Below are 6,108 nucleotides of genomic sequence, written 5' to 3' on the forward strand. Positions count from 1 at the left end.
TTCTCGCCAGCCTGAGGACCGCCGTTGGTGAGCTAAAGCCGGAGTCCGAGCTACCTGAGCTTCAGTGGATTTTGTACCTAGCCCTCTTCTTCCCGTGCCTGTGTTCCCCGGAGACCCTCTTCCTGTGCCCCCTCACCTGTATATAGTCGCACCTGGTGTCTGTGTGTGTAAATAAATCACGAACTTTAGTGACGGTCTGACTCCGAGTCCCTCCTGAGCCTGACAGAATAATCCAGCCATCGCTATGGACTCAGCAGACCCAGCCTCGGCAGCAACAGCCCCCATGTCTCTGGAGGAGCTTCTGCACCGACACGAACAAATGCTAGTGCGGCTCAGCGGAGACGTGGCGTCTCTAACTCAGGCCTTCGCCCAACGGATTCCACTGGCCGACGATCAGCCTCCTGCGGCCTCTCCCCAGGTAACACACGCTCCTGCCGTCACTACAGCAGCCACAGCTACTCAGGCGGCTAGCGCGGTAGCTCCAGTTGCCTCCGCGGTTTCTTCGGTTCCTTCCGTCTATCATGACCTCGCAGCAGTTTTTAGTAGGGATGAGGCGGGCTCGCTTCCACCACACCGGCCCTATGACTGTGCCATTGATCTTCTCCCTGGGGCGCCTCTCCCCTCTGGCCGCCTCTACAGCCTCACACAGCCCGACAGGGAAACCATGGAGAGATACGTCAACGACTCTCTGGCTGCTGGGTTAATTCGCCCGTCATCCTCCCCCGTGGGGGCAGGATTCTTCTTTGTTGCAAAAAAAGACAAGACGCTCCGGCCATGTATTGATTACCGCGGCCTCAACAAGATCACTGTAAAGAACAAGTACCCTCTTCCCCTCCTTAATTCTGCTTTCGAACTACTCCAGGGGGCCACGGTGTTCAGCAAACTAGACCTGCGAAACGCTTACCACCTGGTGAGAATCCGGGAAGGAGATGAGTGGAAGACCGCTTTCAACACGCATATTGGACACTATGAGTATCTCGTCATGCCCTTTGGCTTAACCAATGCGCCCGCGGTCTTCCAGGCCCTTGTTAACGATGTTCTGAGGGATTTTATTAATCGATGTGCTTTTGTGTACCTTGATGATATTCTCATTTTCTCTAAGTCCCAGGCGGAGCACGAGAGTCACGTGAGGCAGGTCCTGCAGCGCCTCCTGGAGAACCGGTTGTTCGTGAAAGCGGAGAAATGTGAATTTCACGTTGACACGGTGGCCTTCCTTGGCTATATCATCTCTCGGGGGGATCTCAAACCTGACCCCGAGAAGGTCCGGGCCGTGGTGGACTGGCCTCAACCGCCGAACCGCCAGCAACTCCGACGGTTCCTAGGATTCGCCAACTTCCACCGACGCTTCATAAAGGACTACAGTAAGATTGCCTCACCTCTCACTGTACTTACCTCTCCCAAAGTTCCTTTTCAGTGGGACCTCTCTGCTCAGGAGGCCTTTTCCCTACTAAAGGAGAAGTTCACTACCGCCCCCATCCTCCGTCAGCCCAACCTCAGGCAACCGTTCGTGGTGGAGGTGGATGCTTCGGACTCTGGAGTGGGAGCAGTTCTGTCACAACGATTTGAAGGTACGCTCCATCCCTGTGCATTCTTTTCTCGTCGTCTCTCACCCGCAGAACAGAACTACGGCATCGGTGATCGGGAGCTGCTGGCGGTCAAACTGGCCCTGGAGGAGTGGAGGCACTGGCTTGAGGGCGCGGAACACCCGTTCATCGTGTGGACCGACCATAAGAACCTTGAGTACATCCGGTCCGCCAAACGCCTAACTTCACGACAAGCCAGGTGGGCCCTCTTCTTCACAAGATTTAATTTCTCCATCACTTACAGACCAGGGTCGCGCAACGTGAAGCCCAATGCACTCTCCCGTCAGTTTTCCAGTACGGAGGGAGACTCCGATCCAGAACCGATTCTTCCAGCTACCTGTGTTATTGGAGCTGTCACATGGGAGATCGAAGCTCTCGTGCGCGAGGCCCAGGATACTGACCCCGACCCGGGGACGGGCCCCCCTGGTCGGTTGTTTGTCCCTGCTGCTGTCCGACCTCAGGTACTACACTGGGGCCACACTGCCCGGTTCACCTGTCATCCCGGAGCCCGCCGCACCATCACCTTCCTCCAGCGGTTTTTCTGGTGGCCCTCCTTGGACAAGGACGCCAGGGAATACGTTATGGCGTGCACCACGTGTGCCCGGAACAAACGTCCCAACCAACCACCTGCCGGGCTTCTTCAACCGCTCCCCACGCCAGGGCGGCCCTGGTCTCACATAGCGCTGGACTTCGTTACGGGGCTCCCACCGTCATCCGGTAACACCACCATCCTCACTATTGTTGACCGTTTTTCTAAGTCGGCTCATTTCATCGCCCTCCCGAAGCTCCCTACAGCCCTGGAGACCGCCCAGCTGCTCACCACCCACGTCTTCCGGCTTCATGGCATTCCAATGGACATCGTTTCCGACCGGGGACCCCAATTTACCTCTCGGGTTTGGAAGGAGTTCTGCATGCTGCTCGGCGCCGCGGTCAGCCTCTCTTCGGGCTTCCACCCTCAGAGCAATGGACAGGCCGAGCGTACCAACCAAAAGCTCGAGGCGGCACTCCGCTGTGTCGTCTCTCTCAACCAGACCACTTGGAGCGAGCAGCTCCCCTGGATTGAGTACGCCCACAACTGCCTGACCTCTTCAGCCACTGGACTGTCGCCGTTCGAAGCCTCATTAGGCTACCAACCACCCCTGTTCCCGGCCGTGGAAGGTGAGCATACCGTTCCATCAGTGCAACATCATTTCCGCAGGTGCCGCCGGGCCTGGCGGTCCACCCGAGCCGCTCTGCTGCGGACGGCGGAGCGCAATAAGGAGATCGCCGACCGCCACCGGATCCCTGCGCCGGCCTATACAGTTGGGCAACAGGTATGGCTCTCCTCTCGCTTTGTTCCCCTTCGTGCCGAGTCGAAGAAGCTTTCCCCGGCTTTCATCGGTCCGTTCGAGATTGAGGCCCTGGTCAATCCGGTATCCGTCCGTCTGAAGCTGCCTCGCAATATGCGTATCCATAATGTTTTCCATGTCTCCCAGGTCAAGCCCGTGCTCTCCAGCCCGTTGTGCCCTCCTTCCGGGCCCCCTCCGCCCGCCCGGCTCGTGGATGGGCAGGAAGTGTTTAACATCACCCGCATTATGGACTCTCGGCGGCGGGGGAGGGGCGTTCAGTACCTGGTGGACTGGGAGGGCTATGGGCCAGAGGAACGTTCCTGGGTGCCCCGGTCGGCGGTTCTGGCTCCTGGTCTGCTCCGCGAGTTTCACCGGCGGCATCCGGGTAAGCCGGGTGGGTCGCCGAGGGGCTCCCGTTGAGGGGGGGGGGGGGGGGGGGGTACTGTCATGACCCTGTGCCTTCTCGGCTGACTCTGTATGGCTACAAGTGTTTTTGTTGTGCTGCATCTCTCTCTCTCCCCTCCCGCGCACTGCGCTCTACCGGGGCGGAGTCGTGACGGCTCCAGCCCCTGGCTCGGACACCTGCAAGCAATCATCTCACCCACTTCTTAAGGCGGCTGCTGAGAGTGCTTCCTCGCTGGATTATTGTGTAACACTCGTCAGTGTCATCACCTATCTGAGCCGTTTTTCGAGTTTCTGTCGTGCCACTACTCACCTGCCTTTCCTCTCTGTGCCAGAATTCTCGCCAGCCTGAGGACCGCCGTTGGTGAGCTAAAGCCGGAGTCCGAGCTACCTGAGCTTCAGTGGATTTTGTACCTAGCCCTCTTCTTCCCGTGCCTGTGTTCCCCGGAGACCCTCTTCCTGTGCCCCCTCACCTGTATATAGTTGCACCTGGTGTCTGTGTGTGTAAATAAATCACGAACTTTAGTGACGGTCTGACTCCAAGTCCCTCCTGAGCCTGACAGTTTGTTAACTTCACCGTTCACATAAAAGTTTGCCTCATCTCTGAACAAAATCTTCTGCGTGAACTGAGGGTCCTGTTCCAATTTTTGTTTTGCCCATTCTGCAAATTCTGTGTGCCGATCTGGGTCATCCTCGTTTAGATGCTGCAGTAGCTGGAGTTTGTAAGGGTGCCATTTGTGAGTAGCTAATATCCGCCAAAGGGATGTTCGACCAATGCCACTCTCCAGTGACATGCGGCGAGTGCTACGCTGTGGGCTCTTGCTGAATGAAGCTAGGACAGCCACTGATGTTTCTTCATTAGTGACAGTTTTCTTGCGTCCGCATTTTGGCAAATCCAACACTGAACCAGTTTCACGAAACTTAGCAAGCAGTTGGAGCATGGGAGATGGGTGGTCTCGTATGGTGTCTTGCATTGAAATCTGCTGCAATGACCCGGTTACTGCGTTCACCAGATATCAACACAATTTCGATCCGCTCCTCACGTGTTAACCTCTTCAACATGTCAATGGCTGTTGAAAGGCATGTATTTCAGAAAGAGCAAGTCAAAAAGAGAAAAAACAATTGAAACCTCTATTAATTCTCACCGCACACACAAGAAATTGAAAAAATAAAACACCAGCAATTATTGCTGGACTGTGAACAAAGAGAAACTTGTAAATAACTCATGAAAGAATAAAGTTACGTTGAAACCAAGCACACCATTGTTTTTCTTGTGACATTAACAATAAGTTTGATGTGTCACATGGCCCTCTTCCTATTGAAAAAAACAAAAGTTGTATCCAAGATGGCCGACTTCTAAATGGCCAACATGGTCACCACCCATCTTGAGGAGTTTGCCCTCTCACATATACTAATGTGCCACAAACAGGACTTTAATATCACCAACCATTCCCATGTTATTACGGTGTATCCATATAAATGGCCCACCCTGTAGAAAGGGTAGAAGGCTTTACGTTCCTCGGGGTCCACATCTCGACCAACCTTAACTGGTCCACAAACATTTTCCACCAGGTAGGAGAAGCACAACAAAGGATGTACTTCCTCAGGAAGCTGCGTTAGGCCCAATTACCCCAGAGACTGCTAATTAACTTCTACCCTCTGACCTACTGCTCCACACTCTGGTTCAACTGCTGTACTGTGGAGGACAATAGGAAACTGCAATGGGTGGTGAGTGCAGCAGAGCGGGCAACTGGCATTTCACTAACCCCCTCAGAGACATTTATACTGGCAGACGTCAGCAGAAAGCTAGCATCATCATCAAAGAACCCTCGCACCCTGGACACTCAAAACACTCCCAAACTGTGTTTCATTGTTCTGGTAACAGTGACAATAAATATCTTATCTTATCTTATCTTAAACAAACAAAAAATGGACTTCACAGTTTCACCACTGCTTGGAGAGGAGTTGCCAAGTGTTTGCAGACATGCAAACTACAAGCACCAGCAGCGATCTGCTTCCGACCAAAGCAGTCAGCTATTTTCCTTGTGACCAGCAGTTTCCAGAATGGTCACTGACCACTCTGGAGCTTTAGCAGTCAGTTTCACCGCAGCTGGCATCAACCACTCACCAACCAGTCAGGGAGTGCAAATTTTTCTCTCTAGCAACCAGTGGTGGTCTATGGCGGCCCAGTGTCACAGGTCCAAAATGATGCAAAAGTTAATGTCACATGGTTAGTAGTCAGGTTACTGCTAAAACATGTGGCTAAACAGTTATGGCCACGTAGACTTGCCAAAATTTTAGGTTAGGTATGTAGAAAAGAAAAGAAATCCAAATTACTATACGTCTAAAATTGGACACACCTAAATAAAATCTTGAAATGCTGAGATAATAAATGAAAACTAAAACATTTTAAATAATAACCTGAATAATAACAACCTAAAAGTTCATCTTCTTTTGCAAACATTATCACTATTTGTATTGGTGCCAGCAGTTCAAGTATCGGTGTGTAATCTGAGCTGGGGAAAAGTTACTGCTGTAATACTGCATGCAGCCAACCTGATGCAGTATGTGGAAACAGGTCTGTTAGATCAGTATTCAGTGAGACAGTGGAGCAGTTGCAGGATCATGTCCCCCTTAAGAGTATCCAACATGCAGGTTTCTCCTCATGGTTCGTGCTGATGGAGGCTGTTAACATGTTATGTGCCCTGTGCAGACACACGCTGCATCTCCCTCACACAGACACACACACAGAGAAAGAGAGAGGGAGAGAGAGAGCAGGAGGAGGAGGCGGAAAC

The sequence above is a fragment of the Rhamphochromis sp. 'chilingali' genome (assembly GCF_963969265.1).
Source record: "Rhamphochromis sp. 'chilingali' genome assembly, chromosome: 1".
Taxonomy (NCBI): Eukaryota; Metazoa; Chordata; class Actinopteri; order Cichliformes; family Cichlidae; genus Rhamphochromis; species Rhamphochromis sp. 'chilingali'.